Here is a 23021-nt window from a genome sequence, read left to right as displayed (position 1 = left end):
AAGTGTCATTTTTATGGTGTTATACTTTCAGGGTAGTGTAATTATATAAATGATCTTACACATCAGTGCTCAGTCACATAACCTGAATTCCCCTTTTATTTTTTTTTTGAGTGGGCAATGCTACTTTTATACTTTTGTTATAAGCACCTTGCTTCAATTGTGCATTAAAGGGTTTAGTCACCACAGCTGTAGAAAGTAACTCAAATGATAAGGCTAGATAATCAAAGCCATACTAGTGTAGAGTTTATTTGCTCCTGCAGGGGATAAGCATGTCTGGTTCATTGAAAGGAGTGACTGAGGTACAGTATATTTCTGCTTAGCCCTGTATGCACTTTTTTACTTTAAGTGGATTAGCAGTAGCTGCATCAAACTGGGCTGAGTCTTTCTCTATCAGCTTAGAGCAATTTCTAGCACCCTCTGTTCTGTTAAAGTCTTGCTTCCATTGGATCCGGGTGCAAATGGGAGGGTTAGAATTGATAAATAAAGAACATGGGCAAGGAGTCTGGATAAACTTTGTAGCTTTAGATAAGGTTTGGAGGGAGAAAATCAGTTTTCCTAGCATCTCTTAAAATAGTAATGCTGCAGTTAAAACAGTAACACAGCTACACTTCCTAGAATGCATAGCAGTGTTGTAAACGGATGGCCACAGTTTGGGAAGTCTGTGATGCTTTTGACTACATCAGGAAGTGCTCTACTAGCTGCACAAACGTTTGCCTTAGTTTGGGTCATCTTAGGTTTCTGAAGATTTTTGATAAGCCCTTGCTTGACACATTAGCTGGAGCTGACTGCAATCACTAGTATGGACACTGTGGGGCCAACTTTACCCTTTTGTTACTGGGAATAATTATATATACAAATACCTTGTTTATTGAAGAAGCATATGGGTCATTAGTCAAAATGCCCCAGTGGCAACTGGTCTTTAAAAGCTTAATGACTGTGGCATGATGTCATGGTCTTGCATGTTTGAAGTCCTGTAATGTTGCTGTGATGAAAGTAAGAGGTAGTTATGCATGTATATACACATGCATGCTGTGATGAAAGTAAGAGGTAGTTATGCATCTACATACACATGCCCCTGCCTGTGCCTATGCATGGGCGCTGGTGTCGCCCCTCTCTCTTGCAGCTGAACTACTTGGTTCTGTCTGAGATTTGACCTGGGATCAGGGAGGCCCGGGTGGTAAAACTTCAGCTGAACAGGACATGCTCCCATTGATTTCAATGGAATTGTTTCTGTCAGTACTACTTGTATGAGTAATGGTCGTTAGGAGGATCAGGCCTTAATATGAGAATTCTCAAGAGTGACAAGGACTTCAGCCCTGTTCTTCTAATCCTTGTTTGGAAATACCTAAAGAATATTTTTAGGTCTGCATTACTAGAAAGTATGGATCAAATTTTGGAAGTTGCATTATCAAGCACTTCAAAGGTAAGAAAGGCTTAATTTATTGTTGTCCACAAGCTTTAATTCTGCTTCCTTGTGTGTGCTGTTTACCCCCTGGGCTGCTGTCTTGCTGTATGCATAGCCTTTGGAGAAAAACATAGTTTATGAACATGAAGTTTAAAGATTGTATCATAACGCCTATGCAAAAGGGAGTGGCAATAAGGCAGTATGGTAACTGTAAATCTGACATTTCAAAATATTCACGTGTTTGACTTAACCTTAATAACTTCATTTTACTATGATTTATTTTATGTAATTTCCTAGGGTGTTTTTTAAAAAAAGATGAAATAATGCCACTGTGTGCAACTGAATGGCACGGGAGTTCTTGCATCGCTGCTAGAATTTGAATGCTAATCCTTTAGCACTTCAGTGTAGCTCAAGTGTTCGGCGTCTACAAGAATAAAAACATTAGGAAGGAGCAGGAGAAGGCTCTTGTGGAGTACTGGTACCAAGTTCTGGCACCTGGGTGAGTAGAGGGAGCCCAACTTGGCACAATTCTTATGCCGTGGGAGATGATGGAGGATCCTGCTCCTTGTGATGTCCTGAATGCAGAGGAGGAGCTGCTGAGGCCATGTGCTGGACCTGAGAACATCTGGCTGGCCCCCTTTCTTCCTCTATTGTTTTGGCAGTTGCTTGGTGTTTCCAGGTCTTTAGGATGTTTGTAGTTGGTTGTTTTGATTGATTAGATCTGCCTGCTGCTGCTGCTGTCACAGCTGCTCCTGCCTGCTCCAGCCAGAGCTGTATGGGGAGCTGTTCTTTCACCGCCTTTGTATCTGGGCTGTCGGGGAACACTAGAGGGGGGACTGGCTGGGGAGGGGGAAATGGCCTGCTGTCGCCACTGCCACCACAGTTCCCAGCTGAATCTGAGCGGGATTGGTATGATCTAAAAGATGGGTGGGATCACACCACTGCATCTCCTCTGGTTCTGCCCCTGCTTGCACGTACTACAGGTCTTAGAGCTTTTTGATCCAAAAGGTCTTTGGAATCCCTTATTCTGGAAGCTCTTAGTTAGCCTAAGAGTTGGATCAATATTTGTTCCTGTTTTATAAATTGTATAAATCACACTTGAAGCATGTGACCAGCGTTTAGATATGTTTAAAAGCTGTGTGACAACCAGGGAAACTAACTTTCTGATTTTTTTTTTTTTTCTTTTTTAGATTTATAGCTATTTTTCTATGGACATTTATTGAGAACAAATGAGACAATTAGTGCAGAGAATCTCGGTTCTATATTTCAATATTGTTGAACTTATTCATCGTCTCTTATGCAAGCATAAGCTATCACCATTTCTTTGATATAATGGATTAAAGAAATGAGTTTCCTGAAACTGGGGGTATTTAAATTTGCTTATGCCATGAACAAAATATCACTTTTTGAATGAAATGTTATTCATGCTCCTACTGTGTCACTGATAATTGTTATTAATGGAATCTATGTTATTCTCCCTGGTAGACCTGCCAAGCCAAAGAATAAAAGTCCAAGGAAGTAGAATTAATAACTCCATTGCAATGCATCATATGGAGAAGCCAGTAATTGCAAGGTCAGATGGGCATACATAGATAGATTGTTAACTGGCTATGCTATAATGAAAGCACAGACCTTTTACATACGTTTATGAATAATGTTTCTCATAAGGACACTAGATTGATTGTCTACCAAGACATCTCATGAACCAGAAATGATCAACAATCGTAATAATGAAATATTAAACACAAAATTGAGAATCCATATTAGAAGTAAATTTCAAGACCTTATAACTTGCTGTTCACTTACTCATTTCTTATTCCTGCAATGAGATAAATGAAATATTAGTCAGATGAAATATTACTCAGATAAAATAATGTTCCATCTTTCTTCTCTTACCATATTCAATCATTTTATTATTGGTGTATCCTTTTTATTTATCTAGAAGAATCAAATAGAATAAGCTTCTATTTATTTAAAAAAAAAAAAAAGGGAATTTAAGAAACATATGATGTGGGTTTCTTTTAAGGAGACACTATATAATTATATCTTTGTGTTATAAGAACTACAGAAATTAGATTTGTTGGTTTCCTAGCAACTAAGGGTCTCAGGGTTTGAAGCTGAAGATCAAACTTGTATCACCTGCTTAGAAGTACAGAGAGATATGTATTAATAAAAACAGTTTCTGGAACAATTTCAACCTAGAATGAGAGAGCTAATACATAGGTGGTTAAAAAATGCCCAGCTCCCTAAATCAATACCAACCCTAATTCTAGATTGGGAATAACTGAAAATTTCCATATCCTATTCAAGGCATTTATGAAAATCCATAAATAACCAGCCCCCTCAGAAGAGAAAATATTATCAAATATTAGCTGGTAGGGTTGAGGGCAAAAGGGGTTAGGACTTTAAAATATTAATCAAGTGGGATATTGAAACTCAGGAGTGTAGGTTGTAGCCGTGTTGGTCTAAGGACATAGGCAGACAAGGTTCCTTGGGTGAATCTGATATCTTTTATTAGACCAACCCAAATTTGGGTTGGTCTAATAAAAGATATCAGATTCACCCAAGGAACCTTGTCTGCCTATGTTGAAACTCGTGCATCCCACGTTCTGTATCAGAAACTTTAAAATATTCATTTTTATTGTCTCTCTTTTTGGCCCTAGTGCAATGATTTCTGACTAGGGGAGCCCTAAGGTAGGAGGAGGTAAGCAGATGACACAGGCTCAGGCTTATCCCTGCCTGGCCCCTCTGCAAGGAGGTGAACCATGTAATATATAAATTTAATTTTTGAAATTGTGTGCCACTCAATTCACAAAGTTATAGAGGTGTGCCTTGAGTCCAAAAAGGTTAAATCACTGCCCTAGTGGCTAACTGTGATTTTTACTAGGATGAGAAGATACTGATAGCTGTTTCTTTCTCATCATGGTTATTTACAGAGACATGCGAGATGGATAAATCCAGTCTTCTGGGGTGATGGAAGATATCCTCCATAACGTATCTAAACCCAGACAAAAGGGACATGGTGATGTACAGGGGTGTCCGTACCGATATTAGAGGAATAGATGGGGGTAGGAGATTTGAACTTTTTTATTTTCTACTTGTGCCAAAATGAAATTGGCCTGCTTCCTCTGATGTCTCTGGTGGTGGCTACTGAAAAGTTTAGGGACACAGGTGGCCATTGGCCCTGATCTATTCTGGGCATTTCTGTATAGTCAAGCTGTGTATAGGAGACTTGTTATTGCTTCAGCATAAGGCTGGCAGAGTACAGCCCTTAGAAAATCCGTTTAATCATGGCTGCAAGGACTGGCATTAATACTGGATATTTTTTATGTGACATGATTAACACACGGGTCCTGTACAAGCCTGGTATTTGTTTACCTCTGCCCCATGTGTGAATACTGTAAAGACAGATTTTTCTTGACTTCCAGTCTAACTGTGAAACCAGCTTTTTACCCAGACAATAAGGTTTTTACCATGCAAAGGCTGCCGTTATGTTGCCCTTGAAACTTCTAACAAACCGGGTACCAGAAACTTGGCCTTAGGATGCAACACTCCCTACACAGTAATGTGAACTATTAAGCAAATGGCACAGAGTAATGTTCTTTCACTGAGTAGAAATGCTCTCATTTAGGTAAAATTTCAGCCTGCTGTTGGCAGTTACAAGCCAGAATGGCAAAGAGAAATAAAATGTAAAAGCAATATGTGTTTGAATCAAATTATGATAAGAGTCAGATGGTCCCATTACCCATATCCCCATAGGCAAGCATTAGTAAAACTTGCCATAATGGAATGCTGAAATGTAATTCTGAAGGAAGTGGGGGATGCAAAGATTCAAAAATCGACACTTAACTCTTTCACAAGCCTGGAGGTCACTGATGGACAGATTCATAGGCCCTGGTGCAAAGAAACACTTAGGCATGTAGTGGTCCCATTGAAACTAATGAGGGGACTCAGCTGCTCAAGACTGAGCTCAGGTGTGTGCGTTCTGCTAAGCCGGGTCTGTTGAATCCGTTGTCTTCATTTCCAGGTAGGATTCCCTGGAAGCTGCTAATAATTAATATTTTTTTTCAGAGGAAATTTATTTGGACCCAATCATATTTTTGCTGAAATCTGTTTACCTTTGAAATGATTCAACCTGCATCTAGTTGAGTGCTGCCGTGTATTACTTGTGACATGTCACCAATGTGCCAAGTGCTATAGGCATGCGAAAACTAAGGCACTTCCTGTCCTGAAAAGTATCTAGTATGAGAGGGACATACTCCCTGGGTCTATCAGGGAGATAGACCTGATGCTGTGGGATATGAGCAAGGGGGATTACTTTAACTTTAGAAATAATGGGATTGATGGCATCTCTGAGGTTAAGGAGGGCCACTCATTTGATTAGTGGCCTCCGTACAAAACCCTACGAGGGGAGGTTGAGAGAACTGGATCTCTTCAGCCTTCACAAGAGATGGCTGACAGGAGACCTTGCAGCAGCCTATAAGTTTATCAAGGGAGGACAACAGAGAGTTGGAGATGCGCTATTTACCAGGGCATCCCTACTAGTAACTAGGAATAATGGGTACAAAATAGTGGAGAGTAGATTCAGGTTAGACATTAGGAAGAAATTTTTCACAGTAAGGGTTGCCAGAATCTGGAACGGGCCGCCAAGAGAGGTGGTGCTATCACCTAACGTGGAGGTCTTCAAGAGGAGGCTTGATAGGCGTCTGACTGGGGTCGTCTGACCTCGGTCCTTTACCTGCCTGGGGCAGGGGGTTGGACACGATGATCCTTCAGGATCATCTGACTTTACAGTCTATGAATCTATGAGGAATTTTGCCACTCGCTCTCATGCAGCCAATTGGATCTAGGGTTTTGTTTTTTGTTTTTAAATTAATTCACTTGTTTGGGCATTGTGAAAGGGGCTAGATTTCAGGCAATTGTTTAATTGTGGGTGGCAGGTTTTGCTTGTTACTAGACAGCTCTAAAAATACAGTGGGCAAGTGTAAGCAAATCAAAGTACAAGTTGTACAAGTAGGTATTCCCCTTAAAATCAGAGATGTTCTTTTCATGAGTAGTTTGTGCAAAAAATGAGTAAAGGGTTTATAATCGGGCCCATAAAATGTTCAGTCACTCTGTATTGGCGGTAAGGAATCCTCTGCGCTCAAAAGCAGGATGTGTTTCTATGTTGGACGTTTTGCATTAGAATGATTGGAAATCTGTTGATTTTTGCATTCCCGCTTCTCATTTAGTGTGTCCATTTGGGAGGAATAAGGAGAATAGAGAGATGAGTTACAGGTTCAGTGCATTTGCACAAGGTAGTAGGCCTGTGTGAACTGGCTAGGATTCAGATTCAGCCAATTTGGGGGGACACTGGTTCAATTCAGTGATTTGAATCACTGTCCTGAATCGATTTGGCTGAATCCAATACGGAGATTCGGCTGCTGCTGAATCTCTGAATCACACAGGCCCATCCCCTGCCCGCTCTCCCAGCCCCAGAAATGGCTGCTCTGCCTGGCCCAGCTCCCAGCACTTTGGAGGAAAAAAAGCCCCCACTCACCGGGTGCTACCCAGTGGGTGGGGGCGATCCCATCTACCCCAAGCTGTGTGTGGGGGGGGGGCTCTTCATGAACCCCCCAACTTCCCCCCCCCTGCATTCCCAGCCCCCACACGGCTGCCCTGCCCGCCCCAGCTCTGGCAGCCGTGCAGCGTGGGGCAGTGAGGGGCAGCAGGGATTCCCCCCTGCCGGGAACTTAACAGCTCCGCATTCTGCTCCGGCTCCCTGCTGCAACGGGTGGGGACTGCCTGAATCGTTGAAACTCTCTGAATCTTTCCCGAATTGATTCAGAGAGCTTTGAATCGATTCAGAACTTTTTATTGATTCCCCTGATTCGATTCGGATTTGGTGATTCGGACACTGCATCGGGCCAAATCTCCTCCGAATCGAATCGGCACCCAAAGCTTTGCACAGCCCTACAAGGTAGCCACTTGCCTGAGTATGGTCCTTTCGGAGGAAAATTGAGACTGACTTATGAATACCTCCCTCCTGTCAGGGCTAGGATTTGAGGAAGCCACACAGGCTGGTACCTAGCCCATTGGCTAGTGATGAGATCTGAGTACAGTGACACTTCACAGCTTTATGGCACTTCATCTCCACAAGCCCTCTGCTCCTTCACCCCGTCTGTCTTTCCTTAATGCACTCTAACTTCTTCAGAACAAATAATGTCGTTTGCTCTGTGTTTGTTTAGTGCCTAGCTCAGCGAAGCTGCAATTTCACTAATACACACTATAAAATGAGTAAGTGAAAGCGTTGCCAAAGTCTCAAATTAAGTCTCAAATCTTGGTCAGGTTAACTAGGTTTTTTAAAGCTATTCGTTCTCTTCTCTGCTGACCTTTTATTTCATTGTTTTAAATTTCTGAATCAATTCTCTTATTCAAGAGAAACAGTAAGAAACTTTTTTCTTTCCAATTTGAAGTGCTGGTTACTCATCACTTGCTAGAAAATTGTCTGGGAGCTCCTGCAACTCTTGACATTATCTAGTGGACTTTTATTGAACGAGGAGAGAAAAGACATAGAGATGGGTAGTATTTTCTGAAGAAATTGGTGAGCCACATAAAACAAACCAGTAGGCAGCCTATAGAAAAAAGTACCCACTAGGAAGCTTCCACTTCTTCTGACAGTTCTTACTATCTTGATATTAGTTTTGTGAGAGAGAGCTCATATCTTATTAGTGAGCAGAGCTCTTTATCCTTTTCAGTGTTCTTTGAATCTTTGCTTATGTGCATGTTAGGGGGGATTACAGAGTAACTGTAAATGTTGAATCTAGTTGGCATTGCTTTGGAAAGATGGTTTGTTTTTTTTTTTTAAATATATTTTTGTCCTTTTTTTTTGTTTGCAAAAAGCACATGGACTTTCCTCATTCTGTACTACTTAAAAGAACAGCCTTCTGCAGCATATAAACAGAATTAAATATATTTTTGTCCTTTTTTTTTGTTTGCAAAAAGCACATGGACTTTCCTCATTCTGTACTACTTATATGCTGCAGAAGGCTGTTCTTTTAAACAGAACAGCCTTTTAAAGTACAGAATAATTGTGGCTCTGGGTAATGCCTGAGAATCTCAGAACTGGCTGGGATGAGAAGCTATTAAAAGCAACTTCTACAGTAAGATTCTTCCCTTCTGTTCTAGACACCATGATTTGAAAGAGAAGGGGTGGTCTTCACAGCATGATCTGATTGTTAAGTGTTTTGGATCTTCAGGCTCTGATACCAAGTTGATGATAGTTATTTTTGATTTGCCAGGATGGGTTGAATTACCTGATGTAAAAGACAGGGCTAGGAAGGTGAAGAAGAGAGGGCATGATACCAGATAAGCTCCTTCTGGTTAATTTGGAGAAACAGTAGAGTTGTATTGTGTGCGTCTCTCTCTGCCTCTCCTTGTTCCTGTCACACACACGCACATAATATTTTCAAGAGCTAAGAGTGTCTGTTTGCCATTAAAGTTTATTTCCACTGAAGCACATAATAATTGACTGACAATTACTAAGGGCAAAGGTAGTGTGTCACTTTTCTGTGGAAGGGCTGTGACCCAGACAGGTAGTGTCAGCAAACATTGGGGAGGAAAAAAAAAGCTCTGTTTTTTATAAGTGCCTCAGGCAATTGGGTTAGGATTTTTCCGAGATACCTGAGTGAGTTAGTAATGAAATCCCAGTGCTGGAGCCCAAATTCAGTGGATGTTGGGTTACATCAGGTGTGTCAAATATAGGGCCTGCAGGGCCACCATATAGCCATAGTGTCTAGGCCATGGGGCTCCCAGAAGGGCCAGGGATACAGGGGCCATCAAAAGCTGAAGCATGGAGGCTCCTAGGGGATGTGCATCAGTGGCAAGGAGTGGATGAGAATAGTGTTAACTCTTGTAGCTGTTGTCATCTGCCCTGCCAGTGCATCAGGATCTGGCCAATGAAGAGCCCCATGGTTTGGCTATAGCCCAGGATTGGGAGAGGTGAGTATGACACTCTTGGATTAGATGACCCTGAAGGTACCTTCCAACCTCACGTTGTTGACATTGGCATAAACTTCCCTTGGATTCCTTTAAAAACGCATCATTTGTAGTTTCAGTGCTAGTGAAAATCAATGGGACTTGGGGCTGAAACCCCTCAATCACTGAGGTGCTTTTCCAAATTTTACCTCCAGGTTTTTTTTCCCCCAGTTTCTTTTTTGGCTTGTCCATGGACTATTACGTACATGTTTTCACAAAGCATCCCACACATGAATTTGTGCTAAGTAACTGAGGCAGGGCCACTAGCTCACAGTGGAAGTTGTAGACGTATACTCTTGTGAAGTATGCTATTGAAGAAAAATATACTGCCTTTTGATAGTTTTCCATTTCAGCAATTCATCCCACATTTCATTTTATTTGAATTAATCAAGATGTTGAGGGGTGGGCAAACAACCATGCATCATCCCAAACCTGCCTGTCCTCCCCATCAAAATAATCCATGCTAACAGTGCAAGAGATGTGCTTATTAGGAGGGTTAATAACAATAGAGTGACAAAGACTAAGGCTGAAATAAAGCCAGCGTTTATAAAAATAGGGGAACTCATTGGTGTCAAGCTAAATGTCTACTTTCTATGGAATGTTTATCCTGACACATGAAGAAAGCAATTTCCTATTGTAGACTTTTTTTTTTTTTTGCTGAGTATCTATCAAATTAGGTTTCTGAGTATTTGCAGAGCAATAACTCAGGATTGACTGGTGGAAATCTTATAATCCATGAACGTGATCCAGCACAATATCATCCTAATTTCCGATGTGAGGATTAATTCTGCTGTTTCTTTCCTCCATGACGGTGAATATAGCATGTGGCAAATAGTGCCCCGTAAACACATTCTGATCTCCCCTAATCTTTACAAATACTTTCAGGTGACCTTTTTGTTGAATGTCCTTTAAGGGATTCTAGGATATTACCAAAAATTGCCAAGGAAATCACTGATAAAGTTAGCAGGGCTCATTGCTTTTGCTAGCTATGCTCATCTGGCTATCTATTTGTATAGGACATTTTCTTCTATTTTGTTAAGTCTTTTTGTTTTCTTTAATAGTTGTTTGGCTTGACTTAAGGAAAATAATAATTCAGGCAAGGAAATCAAACATTGAAAATGTATTGGTGGATTGTTTGCTCTCTCACGTGTCATCTTCTCTCCAGCCTGGCCAAAGACTAGCAGCATAGCATGCCACATCCACATTTTGCTTCCTTGGCAGGTGACGATGAAAACCCATAGTGTAGGACATTGGTGAACTGTATCTAGAGCATGGCCTGACTACAGTGCATGATGATATGCTACCAGAACAGGCCCCAGCAGTTGTATTGGGCGTTTTTATGCTTAAGAGCCCCCGCCACCATTTTGAAGCACAGGGACACTGATACAGGGAATGTGGAGGCTGCTGGAGCATGCTAATTAGCATGTTCCAGCACACTTGATTAATTGAATCTGCGGCTAGGTGCTGTAATCATAGCACGTTGGAGCAGCCTCCCCACATGTCTACAGGCACCCATTGTTTCCCCAAAAGCAACTCCTTTTAGCACATCTTCCAATCAGCCACCTCCCCAGTACAAACACTTCATTGCCTTTTTACCAGGTAAACAGTTTGTAATTTTGCTTGATTGGACATCATCTTTTTTTGTCTGGTAAGGCCACTTTCTGAATTGTAATGCTGAAAAGCATCCGAGACTAACACTTTCAGCCAGTCTGCCCCCATTGCTCATCTTAGACCCGTATACCATGTTCGTGTGCAACAAGGACACTCCTGGCAGAAAAATACTTCATCAGGATCTTCAACACCTGTGATTCTGCCTAATAAAGTCTCTATAGCACACAGTTTTATGCTAAAGTTAATGATGCTTTGAAAAAGCATGTTAGGACTGGGTTCTGGTTGAAACAGCTGCCATCAATTTCATGTTCTCTTGTCACTTTTGCTGTTTGACATTCTGTCCATTTGTTTCCCAGGTGTCATCCATCACTATTGCCTTGTCCAACAGTCATCTTAGTATCCACTTCTAATTTCACCTCTTTAAGTATGTCAGGAAGGCTGCGTTTATACTGAGCAAGAATTCAGCTCTATGATGACTGCACTGGAGAAAAAATGAAAACAAAATCTTTTTACTTGCGTTCTGGCTTTTTACATGGCTAACATCCCAATCAAGTAGGAATGGATGTTAATGAGAGAAAGCAAGGAGCTTATGTGGAAAAGGTCTGGTTTTTATCATATTGTAATTCTTCCCTAACACTTGATCAAAAAAGCTATATTTATTGCCAAATAACTGGTTACTACAGACCTCTTCAGGTTAGATCTGAGACCTTCGCTACCAAATAGGCAGAAATCTGCCACTTGTGCAAAACGAGGCCTTTTAGCTGTGAGGAAGGAAAGACTTATGGTCATTATTCTGACCACCAGAGGGAGATGCAGTCACACTAACTAAGCCAGTATGGGTATGTCTACACAGCAAAATGCAGTGCTATAAGAGATACCCAAGGTACCTTTGAAAAAAGCTAGTTTGGGTACTGGTAGCAGCTTGCCTACATTAGAGTCATGCTCTGCCTGGGCTAATTAACCATGTGCATGTGCCCTGTAATACAAACTTCTTTTATTAGGCTCAAGAAGAGCAAGAAGTCTACTTGTAGGTATCACCACGACAGCTGAGTGCCGCTGTGCAGTGCGATCTTACCTGATTCGCTGTAATATGCACAGTTTGAAATCCAGAAAAATGCAGGATTTAAAGCCTTGGACTCTATAATAGCATAGACTGCTATATGGCACACTTCCCTACTCTCTCTGGCCCTGCCTGAGGCCAAGGCACCATCACCTCAGAAGTGAGAGAATGAGTTGATCTCCATAGCTGTGCTGTCAGATCAGGCCTGTAGAGGCTTCACCAACAGCAGTGCCCGTGTATCATGGAGGTGTTGGTGTTGTGGATGCTTATCTACTGGGCACTGGCTTTGATAAGGCACAGGAGATATGCACCTTTAAACACAATTTATTTAATTGGTGTATATAGAGCAAAGAGAGTAGTTGGCAAGCCCCTTTCTTCTGTTAATCGGCAAATAATTTTATAATAATTCAGTTGTGCTCTGGAGCCTTTTGGGCACAAACTGAGAAAACAGAGGAGTGGGACTTCTGTTTCTTTACTAACAGGTCACTACAGTTTCAGTTTTTGCTTTTCTGACTGGGTTAATGAAGCACCTGGCATTCAGGTTCTTTAGACAAGCAATATAACTAACCTACTGGAAATTTAAACGAGCAATATAAATAACCTACTAGGAATTTAGGAGGGTTTCTAACCAAGTTTGTTGCTCTCAAGTAAGTTTGCTCTTAAAATAAGTTAACATTTCTCTGTGGTTAAAAATACCCCCAGAAGCTCCTGTTTCTAATCGCATCATCAGTGCAATAAGCTGCCTTGGATCATAAAAATCTGGTGAGAGGGTTATACAAAGAAAACTATATCTAGCCCCAAATTGTTATGTTCCAGCTACAGTCTACCTCCTGCGAGTTTCTGAGGCCTGCCTAGTGGAAGGAGGTTTTGTTGACTTTGCCTTTTCTTTCTTTCGTGACTCACTTTGTGCAAGTGAGGAGGGCACATCTTTCACATTTTTCTTGGTCACTTCAAATCCCATCAATACCTTCCTGTTGAGCAGACGTTTGTGGTGGTCCAGAACAATTTTCTATTCATCTTCCTTTCCTCTCCATGCAGTTATTGACCTTCTTTCAATCCTTCTCTTTGATTATATTTAACCTTGTCCCCTGCATGTTTTCTTGTCCGATTTCTGACTTTTTAATAAGCACTTAGTTCTCCTGCTTCTCAAGTGTGAGCTTGGCCCTTCACTTCACTTAGTTGGCAGCTTTTATCTCCTTTCTGCTTGTGGACAATAATGTCTTTGCTGGACTAAATTCATTTCCTTATTCGGTTTATTTCCTCGTTCCCTCGTCTTCATTTATTTACTTGGGGAGAAAAGCAAACTTGCTCTTTGTAATTGTCCCCATCACCCATTTTGGTTTCCTCCTTTATCAAGCACTCTGCAAATAAGGGACCATTTGTATTTGGGTCTCTCCCACTCCCATTAAGATGGATTTAGTGTTGTTTGTAAATTGACAAGGACAAGGTTTTTCAAAAGGAAGTATATTGGGAATCTGCTTGTAGAAACAAGAGGTGCAGACGGAAGGGCAGCTCCCGGGTCCAACTAATGGCATTTTACAGAAAGGCACTCTGCAATGAGGGTTCAGATTCTCGCAGGATTAGGCCCTTTCAAAACACTTTGTAGCTGTGCACTTGTGTTTGGTCATGGCTGTAGAGTGCTTTCATGCCAGATGGGATGAAAATGGTCACTTCTGTCTTCTCCTAAGAAGCCACAGTCTTCACCGCTTTGCCTACTTGTTAGTCACATTGGCTGCTTGCAGACATGGGCAGGGGGGTGGGTGGGGGGGAAACAAAATGGTGCTTTATTTTAAACTTGGTTAAACTCTATTTTAAACTCCCATGCCGAGCCCACCACATGCTCAGAAGAGGCAGCCTGTTAGTTGTACCTGGCTTTCCCAACATCTATAGAGATCCGGCATTTTAGTGGGGCTTTTGGGGGCTTTTATCTAATAGCTGATTGAATCAGATTGAGCTAAATGCGCCAAGAAAGCCTGATCTATACAGATACTGCAGTGTCAGGTTGAAGTAATGTGCTGCTGCTTCCAGTAGAATGATCCCCGCTCCCCCCCCCCCCCACACTCGCCCGTGCCGACATCTGTCATTGCCCTTTAAGTGAAAAGAGTGTAAAGTGGTTGTAAACAGCTACTCAAATAGGTCGCTTCTGTACATTTACCTCTCATTCAGTTTGCACAGCTGTGCATGACTATGGAGAATCAGGCCTAAAGCATCACTTTTGCATGATACACATGGGTCTCAATCTCACTTCCTTTAAAGTTAATAGAAAATCTCCCACTATACTGAATAGCAGCTTGCTCTTGCTCCTAACCACCATTAGTCTAAAAGCAGTACCTCTGGCAAGACTTCACACCTGTGACTTCTAGGCTAGGGACAGAAGTTGCACATAAACTGGTTTAAACCTGCAATGGAACATAAGTTCAGTACGCATAAACCAGTGTCAAAGTGGCCAAAACTGGTTTAAGATAAACCTGGTTGATATATCAGACTTAACTGAGTTGGGTCAAACCCGTTTTTGGAACTCGTGTCCCAGACTCCTTCCTGGTTTAAGTTAAACCAGAGTGCCCCAGCATTCTAGCATGCTTTTCAACCCTGGGCTGGGTTGGACTGGCCTGGGGTGGGCTGCCTGCTCTAGAGAGCAGGGCTGGCCCAGCCCCTTGCCTCCCTAGTTGGAGCTCCGGCTGGTTGAGGAGGGGAAGGACTGCAAGCACAGCAGCATCTTCCTGGCTTCCCCCTGCCTTCCTTGCCACTCACTGCTCAAGCAGGGACTTCCCCCCCCCACTCCCCTCTCCCACAGCACAGACTCCAGTGGCACAGACCCCAGCCGACATCTGGCCATAGTCAAGCCACCCCCATTCTAGCTAATGCTGAGGGGGTGTGTGTGTGTGTGTGTGTGTGTGTGTGTGTGTGTGTGTGTGTGTGTGTGTGTGTGTGTCTCCAATTTCACTGGAACATGGGTAGACAGAACCGTGTCCACTCAGGGCTTTTTGGAATTAATCAGCAGGTCAGCTGGTAATGTCCCTCCTTTCTTCCTTACAAATGCCTTGAAAAAAGCTGTTTTTTGTTTTCTTGATGGGCTGATGAGCTTTGTGTTCTGATAAGCTCCCTGCTGGCTTGCTTTAAAGGCCACAGTCTGACAGTGTTTAAGAGGGGACAGATAGAGGTGTGAGAAATGACCTGGTTTCCAATGCATGGGACCCGTGAGTTTCATCAGTTTGCTGCAGACAATCTCCCTCTCCTTGCTGCTTCACACTGAAAAGCTCAGTATCATCAATAGATGTGTGCAGTCCTCCCTCCCTCCGTCCACTTTGCCTGAGAGTACTAGCTGGGGTCCAGGGTCTACACTCCTGCCCCTTGAGCAGTGAGCAGGGGGTGGGGGCAGATGCCTGGCATAGGCTACTTCCCTTTCCCCCTCCAGGCACACCCCAGCTGGGGACTGTGTAGGTCAGGGTGGGAGTTTAGGCCTGCTGGGTCCTGGCCACTCCCTCCCCCCCACCCCCATACCCCCTCCTCTGCTCAGCATTGGGGAAGGGAAAGGAGGTCTTGCTCTAGCTCCCCCCAGCTTCTAGTCTGAGCCACTGCAGGCATGTGCCTGCATTTCCTGAATCAAAAGTGAATGTCTGTCCACTTGCAAATTGGTTCAATCTCTGCAGGTTAGACTAACCTACACAGGCTGAATCAATTCAAGCTCAGGCTTTTTCAATATCTGCCCCTAGCCCCAGAGCCTTAAGAGATTTTGTTTAGTTGCATCCTGAAAAGATAATTTTGTTCCTTGGTGGTCAAAATTCCAGTCCTTTTATCTTCTACTGCATTCAGAGCAGTGACATTTAAGCTTCCTGAAATGAATCATCTCTACTAAATATAGCCAAAACAATGCCTCTTTTACTAGCAGGACTTCCCCTGCAGTTCAGAAACAAATGAAGGACCTAGAAATAAAACACTAATGCGATATCATTCTGTTTGATATGCCCACATATCTGTGTCTTTTAATAAATGGCTGAAGTGACACAACAGACCCTCATGGAGTTACCTCATATGGTACTACTAAAATATAAGAGGATGAATATCATGGAGAAATACAATTATGTTTTCTGGTGTAATGAACATATTGGCCATTGGGCACTCGGGAGACTCCTTTGTAATACAGAGAAATCTTTCGTCATTTGAAGTGGAGAGAAAGTCCATGATATCTCTGTCACCTGGATGGATGTATATAGATTGAGCAAGAGTTTAGAAGTTGTGTTGGCTTGGCAGAAAGATCCTTGTTACCCTGCCAATTAATCTAGAAGAAGGAATAAAACCTGTTGAGATATACACTCACGTGTAAGTGTAATACATATGTGCATATATTATATATACCCCCCCAAATTTGAGAAGTGCTATCTCTCTTTCTCTGTTTTTGTTTGTTTCCCTTTGATATGTTGAAGCTTGATGAGTACGAACAAAGCACTAGCCCTGGGACACTCATTAAAGAAGTCCTTGCTGTGTTAAGTTTTTATTCTATTAAGAACCTAATAACTATAGCACCCTAGAAAGGAAGAAACACTTCATGGCATGATTTTCTATGCTATGTCCTGTCAAAACAGGTCATGTACCCCATTGTTAGCTCTCTCCTTCAGAAATAGAATTTTTCATTGTGAGTTTCATTAATTGTGAACATTAGCACCACCTGAGATGCCTCCACCACCATTTTCCCTTAGGAGAGAGCAGTGACTTTATTAACGCAGATCCTTTATGAAAACTTAATGAGGCTGTATATCAAGAGTAATGAAATAAATTTGCTTACTCACTGAAACAATAAAACCCCTTTGTGAGTTGCCTATTAATATCCCTTTATAATGGTTTAAAATCTTTTAAGAGCCTATTTTGGATAGAGAGGAACTTAGAGAGCTAGGGGTGAGAGATGAATTTGGGTGGGATGTACCTGGTAAGACACTCCTTGAATTTTCCTAAACATATTCTATGCATGCCAAACTTATGAGACTAAAGAGCAATGTAAGTTACTGGATCATCAGAGCAGAAATGGATGTATTTTTAAAGCAAGAGGGCTAAGACAGTTTTTTTTTTTTTTCTTAAACCTCCCCATTTAGGTTGAATTTGTTTTTCTTCTCTACTGTCTTCTTCTTACCATTCTGACCTTTCCTTGCCTCTTAATAGAAGCAGATTCAACACCACCTCCTGGTGTTAAAAACCCGCTAGAGTCTCGGTACATACTGAGTGCAGATCTAGAGTGGGTCTTTTTAAAGCTTGGGAGGAGAGGAGGTTGCACCAATATTGGAGAAGGCACTGAGATGGGATCATAGGACTGGAAGGGACCTCAAGGGTCAGCTGGTCCAAGCTTCAGTACGGACATAGGTTTTACTGTACCTAAACCACCCCTAGTGGATGCTATCCAGATTGTTCTTAAAAATCTCCAGGGAAGGTAATGCTACAGTTTTCCCTAAGCAGCTGGTTCCTCTGTTTGGCTTGTCTGACATTTAAGAAGTTTTTCATAGGCTTCAACCTGCATTTGTCTTCCCATGATTTAAAGCCATTGGGCTTTTTTGTTTGTTTTTTGTCCTTCCTTAGCTGATAGGGAGAATATGTGTTTCCCATGACCTTCATAGCTAGGGATTTACTTAATTTGTGATTTTTGCAGATTTTGTGGAAATTAAGAAATCGGGCATTGTTTGCAAAACTGGGCACTGTCCATGAAATCCATGAAATAACTAAAAATAAAACAACAAAAAAAAACCTTACTAAAAATATAATGCTGGCTCCCCAGTGGGAGCCATCAGTCCTCATGGCCATTGCTGCCTGGTTTCACAGACTGCCAGGGGTGGGGTGAGGGAGCCACTGGCATGAAGGGGAGCAGTCAAGATGGCACCTCCATCCTGCTGCTGATTGGCTGAAGGCTAACCAACACATGACCCTGCCCCTCTTAGCCAATCAGTGATGGGGGGCAGAGTCACAAGATGGACAGCCCACTTGGGTAATCAGTGGTGAGGGGTGGGGCCACCAGGCCCCCTCAGACAATCAGTGGTGTGGGGTGGGTTCGCCGTGGAAAGGCCATGAAATCAGCTCAGTGCACCATAAGTAGCCCACAAAAATCCCTTTCACTCACTGCAACTTGGTTAGATTCCTATTTGTACTATCCCTTCAAATATCCGAGAACAGTTATCATGTCTTAATCTTTTCTCCAGACTAAACACTCCCAACTCGCTCAGCCTTTCCTCGTGCAGCTTCCTTTCTTTCTGAACCCTCGATCATCTTTGCTGCTCTTCAATTTGTGCACGTTCTTCTTAAAATGTGGTGCCCAAGACTGGACGCTGTACTTCAGTGGAGGCCCAACCAGTGCCAAATACAGGGGTACTATTACTTCATGCATCTTGAATCCGATGATTCTGGTACTGCAACTCACGCTGGCATTTACTTTTGGTTTTTTTGTGGGTTTTTTTTTTGTTTTTTTGTTTTTTTTTGTTTTTACAACAGAATCATGCTGCTCTCCTGGGTTTAGTTTGTGATCTGCTCTAACTCATTAATTCTTCTCAGCAGTTTGCTGCCCCACATTCATAATTGTGATTCCCTCCACCCCCTCTTTTGAAAGGTGAAGTGCCTCGCATGTATCTTTGTTTGGATTTTACTGTTTCCAGACTAGAAGTACAGTTTATTAAGAGAACTCATATCCAAAACAATCCTGTAAAGCTGGGTTCAGCAACCTATGGCCCTTGGATTGGATCTAGCCCTTGGAGCCATTTTACGTGGCCCATTGAGTTAAGCGACTTTGGTGGTAGGCAACTTAGCCAAAATTTTGGCAGAGCAGCCATGGGAGTGGTGCTGTGGGAGGGAGCGGTCACTGTGGCTAGGACTGTGAATGTGGCTGTGGCTGCAGTTGCAGTTGCAGCAGAGGTGGGTTGGAAGCAGCCCACGCTTGGAGCCCACAGTCACTTCTTCAAACATTGCTGACTCTTGCTCTGAAGTGTTTCCTGTCCCACCAAACTTTGTCAGCGGTAGATCTGGTGAGTTTGTTTTCCCCTCTTTTTACAAGTAATTAATGTTGACATTAAATTAATTAAAAGACATGTTGAACACCACTGGACCTAGGACCAGTCACTGCGAGACCCATTCACTATTTCTTCCCAGTTTGACGCTGATCATTACTACTCATTGCCTATAGTCTCTCAAAAAATTTTGCATCCCCTGCATGGTAATTCCTTCTAATCTACCTTTCTCCATCTTACTTACGATACTGTTATGAGGTACTGTGCTGAAAGCCTTACTGGATGTATTATGTCTTCTGCGGTCCCTTTATCATCTAATCCAGTTATGTCAACAAAGGAAACCATATTGGTTTGGCATAGCTTGTTTTTAACAAATGCGTGATGGCTGCTAGTAACCACGTTTTTATCCTTTGAATGCTTACAAATTGGCTTATTTTAAAAATCTCTGAATAACTTCTCATGTATTAAAGTCAAGTTGACCAGGTTTTTCTGAAGGTTTTCTTCCCTTCCCCCTTTTTTTAAGATGGGCACCATTTGGTTTTTTTGCAGCTTTCTGCATGCTCACTTGCCTTCTGTGACTTCTCAGAGAGGACTGCTAATGGCACCAAGATATTGTTAGCTATTTCCTTCAGTGCTGTGAGGCACGTTTCATCAGGCCTTGCTGACTGAATTCGTTCAAACCAGTCAAATATATTTTGATGTCTTTGTTCTGCATCCCCTCATCCACTCTGTTTATGTCGACTTTCCCAACAACCTGTTCGTATTTGAACTTTTTGTAGAGATGGAAGCAAAGTAGCCATTGAGCTGATTGGCCTTTTCCATGTCTTCTGGATATAATTCATCTTGCCTATTAATCAGCGGCCCCACAGTTTCCATTATCTTTCTTACTTGTAGAACCCCTCCATATTAACGTTCTTTGCCAGCTGTAATTCATGCATCTTTGCCTCCTTTATTTTGTTTCTCTGTGCATGCGCTGTTCCTTTAAGTAAATGTTTACTGTTGGTTCCCACCTTGCATTTTTTGTTGGAATCTCTTGAATTTCCACCCCCCATCATTAAAACTCTTGTTGTGCAGAACAAACACTCCCTTACAATCTGTCCTGGCTTTCCTGTGCCTCACAGTGGGTGGCAATTGTGTACCCAGTTTCTTCAGGATAGCCAGCCGTCCTGTACTCCTTTTATTTTACATTATATGTGCATGGGGCCTTATTGTCTAATCCTCTGGGGTTTTAAAATTGGCTTTTCTGAAGCTTATTATTCTTATTTTGCTGTTTGTCTGTCTCGCTTTTCAGTTTGTGATCACTTCCATCTAAATTATAGACCACCTTTTATTTATTTATTTATTTATTTAAAAATAATTTTCCCCTGTTGGTCAGAACCCAGTCTAAAACAGTTGACCCTCTGGTCAGTTCATCACCTTGTAGTACTAGAAAGCTTTTCCCTATGCCTGTCTGGAACATGCTGGACAATAGGGGTGTATGAAGCAGGCCCAACTCGATTCAGATTTGGCCCAAATGAGGGACAGTGATTTTAATTTTTTTTTTTGATTTGGATCACTGTCCCTGATTCGATTCAGCTGAATCCAAATCTGAAGATTTGATGCTGATTCAGAGAATCAGTGATTAGGACGTAGACACAGCTTTAAATGTTTTTTTTTCTACATACCTTGGGGTAGCAGGCATGGCTCGTGATTGCTGCAATGCTGGGGCACATGCAGCATCCCACAGGAGTATGGGGGAGCCCTCCATGTGCTCAGTGGTGAACCTGGAAGTGGACTGGAAGTAGTTCCAGTCCAATTCTGGGTCTGCTGGGAAGCGCGCTGGGGGCCCCCCTGTCCCTCCCCGGCTCAGCAATCAGCCACAGGGGAACCCCAGGTGCCCTCCCCAGACCCAGGAGGCACCAGTCACCGAGCCAGGGGGACACAGGGGCCCCCCCAGTGTGCTCCCTGGTGGACTTGGAAGTGCTTCCGGGCCACTTCCGGGTCTGCTGCCGAGCGCACTGAGGAGCCCCCCGTGCTTCTGTGGGACTCTCCATGTGCCCCAGCATCATGGCATTCATGAGCCTCCTGGTACCCAGAGGTATGTAGAAAAAACATTTAAAGCTGTCTCCCATGTCTGAATCTCTCCGAATCAATTTGGAGGGTTCTGATTTGATTCAGAGAGATTAAAGGGTCCTCTGATTCGATTCAGAGAGATTAAAGGGTCCTCTGATTTGATTCAGATTCAGAGATTTGGCCGCTGAATCTCAGCCGAATCGAACCAGGGACCAAAGCTTTGCACAGCCCTACTGGACAATTTGGGCTACTTTTTGTGCCACCTAATATGTCTAATGATATTTAAGCTTCTAGGGGCTTGCTTATATCACTGCAGTGGTAGGGCCTGGCATTTTGACCTCTTGTACCCATGTCTTACCCCGCCCTAAGTCCACTGATATGCTTCAGACTTGGAAGTGCACTAATGAGGTCGCTCTGGCATAATCCCCATCGTTCTTCTCAGAAGCTGATCTCAGATTCATTAGAGACAAATGATTTTGGATCAAAATTTTGGATAAAGGAACAAGTGTGTATTTCTATGACTTAGAATTTAAACATGAAGATGCTCTTCAATCTTTGTTGGATAAATCAACTTTATGGTCATAGGAAATTTATAGGAGAAGTAACCATAGAACTTCCTACTTATGAGTCCAGTCAGTTCTTCAATGGCCACTTTTACCTTCTGTTGTGTAACTTCACCCACAGCCACAGGGTGAAGTTACATTTAGACGATACTAAATTAGTGGAACACTTAAGCAGTGTTAAAGCTAGAATATTTTGTGAGCAATTGCATATTAAGAGTTAATACTGTTTTTTTCCTGCACAGATTTGACTTGCCACTAGAGGGCTAGCAAGCAGGTGTGGTGAGAAGCTGGGACACCTGAGCTCAATCCTTGCTCCAAGTGTGGGGGAAGTGGGGGCTGGAAGTGATTTATCTTGGGATGCTGGGGGATGGCAAATTGCTCATTTTCTCTCTGTGGAGCAGACCGAAGCTATCCTAATATTAGCTAGGTAGTACTGCTCAGAATTAGCCCTTGCCTGAGTATAAACTTGGTATAAGTTTGAGATGCTCAGAGGGCACTCAGCACAAGTTAATGAGTTTTAATGTGTGAATGCTCATGCTTTAAATGCCCTTCATATGGTTTAAGTGTAACATGTAACTTCACCCTAAAAAAAAAAAACTATGGTGTCATACATGCATATATCTTTTGGTTCCTATTAAATATATTTGTTGCTTTATAAAGTTTGGATTGGCTCCCAAAATATAATAAATTGAGGGGAAAAGGTTCAGAATTTGTTTTGAATTCTAAAATACTTGCTATTGAAATACCCAGAGTAAATCTAGTGAAGTCAATCTATGTGCTAGGTTCAGGACCACTGAAATAGATCTATGTTGGCTAGAGTTGTAGTTAGCAATCTGACATATATATCCAGAGTAGAGGGTCCCTTTTGCAGGTTAAAGCACATCTGCGAGCTAATGTACCTAACATATCATGGCTTGGAAAGTCTCCACCATTGTCCTGCATTCAAATGGGATATGTGTTCCTTGTCCTAATTTACACTGTCAACCTAGGTCTGTCTTTGTTGGTATAAGATACTGGGCTATAAAAACAGGCTATTGCAGAAAATTTAGGGATTTAAAACATTTGAGTCTTTTGACTGGTGAGGCAAGGTTCTTTGGGTGGATGTTGTGCGGGCCCTCTCCTGATCCCATCTGGGTCGCCATGTGCGAGCCGGGGGCAAGCCGGGCCCGTCTTTGTGCACACAGGCTGTGGCCAGCAGCCCAGGCACGTGGGGCTGGAGAAAACCGCGGCGCGGTATGGTATGCTCGAGCTAGAATCAGTCACGGAGGCGTAATGGTTGATTGAAAAGATTATTTACTTACACCCAAGGTGGTCGCGGTGTAGGCTGGTCAGCTTTC

General features: G+C 42.6%; 1 long non-coding RNA gene across 2 annotated transcripts in view; it reads left to right on the top strand.

Annotated features, from left to right (window-relative positions):
- Positions 1-256: 256 nt before the first annotated feature.
- LOC102386421 overlaps positions 257-23021 on the top strand; it is a 129098-nt gene continuing 106333 nt past the window's right edge. For both annotated transcript variants that reach the window (XR_323938.1, XR_001358086.1), the window contains exon 1: positions 257-299. This is a non-coding gene — a long non-coding RNA (uncharacterized LOC102386421). The remainder of the gene's footprint in view (positions 300-23021) is intronic.

Source organism: Alligator sinensis, unplaced genomic scaffold (genome assembly GCF_000455745.1).
Source record: "Alligator sinensis unplaced genomic scaffold, ASM45574v1 scaffold157_2, whole genome shotgun sequence".
In the NCBI taxonomy this organism is placed as follows: Eukaryota; Metazoa; Chordata; order Crocodylia; family Alligatoridae; genus Alligator; species Alligator sinensis.
Note: the sequence above shows the minus strand (reverse complement) of the source record. Positions and strands in the feature narration are given on the sequence as shown.